This window comes from Pan paniscus, chromosome 2, assembly GCF_029289425.2.
Source record: "Pan paniscus chromosome 2, NHGRI_mPanPan1-v2.0_pri, whole genome shotgun sequence".
Classification (NCBI taxonomy): domain Eukaryota; kingdom Metazoa; phylum Chordata; class Mammalia; order Primates; family Hominidae; genus Pan; species Pan paniscus.
Window position 1 is genome coordinate 118081070 of NC_085926.1, and position 915 is coordinate 118081984.

Genomic DNA, 915 nt, shown 5'->3' on the forward strand with positions numbered 1-915 from the left:
GTGTGTGCCACCATGCCCGGCTAATTTTGTATTTTTAGTAGAGACGGGGCTTCTCCATGTTGGTCGGACTGGTCTCAAACTCCCAATCTCTGGTGATCCACCCACCTGGGCCTCCCAAAGTGCTGGGATTACAGGCGTGAGCCACCACGCCAGGCCCGAGAGTGAATTTTTAAAAAAGAAACAAGACATTATCAGTGTCCTGAAGAATTCTGAATCTGTTTTGGAAGAAAAAAGATATAGGCTAGGTATTTTGAAGGTCCTCAACAAATATTTGTTGAGTGAATGGATGGATGAATTATTACTGGCCCAAGGCAACATATGATGAATACCAAGAAAATGAGGGCATGTGTACATACATAAGAGTTCAGGGCATAGCTGAAGTGAGGAATGGAATACTCTACTGGCCAGATCCATCCCATATACCCACCCTTGAAGAAACTGTCCCCACAAGAAAGAGAAGTTCCATTACAAAAAAAATTTTTTAAGATGAAGGGCTGCAGCAGCACACTGGACAAATGAAAACTACTGCTACCCCAGGCCACTATAGGCCTACTTTGTTAACAGATTCCAGTAGGATATTTATGTTCCATCCCCAAAGCAGGAGGAGGGTTCAGACCAGTGCCAAGAAGGAAATCTGGAGCTATATATCAAGAGAACAATCTCACATGGGATTGATCACTAACTTTATAAGGATGGACAAGGCAGATGAGAAACAGTGGAATTAGATAACAGAATGTAGACTTTGACTCTCTCACTTTTAAGGACTGTGAAGTTGTGGAAATAGTAGAAAGGTCAAAGAAGGGAGACAGTAGACCATTATATCAATTTTTTAAAAGACTGCAAAGAATATTAGATTCATTATTAAGACTTTAGAGGCCTCTACAACTATATAGAGTCAGAATTATGAAGGTAAAG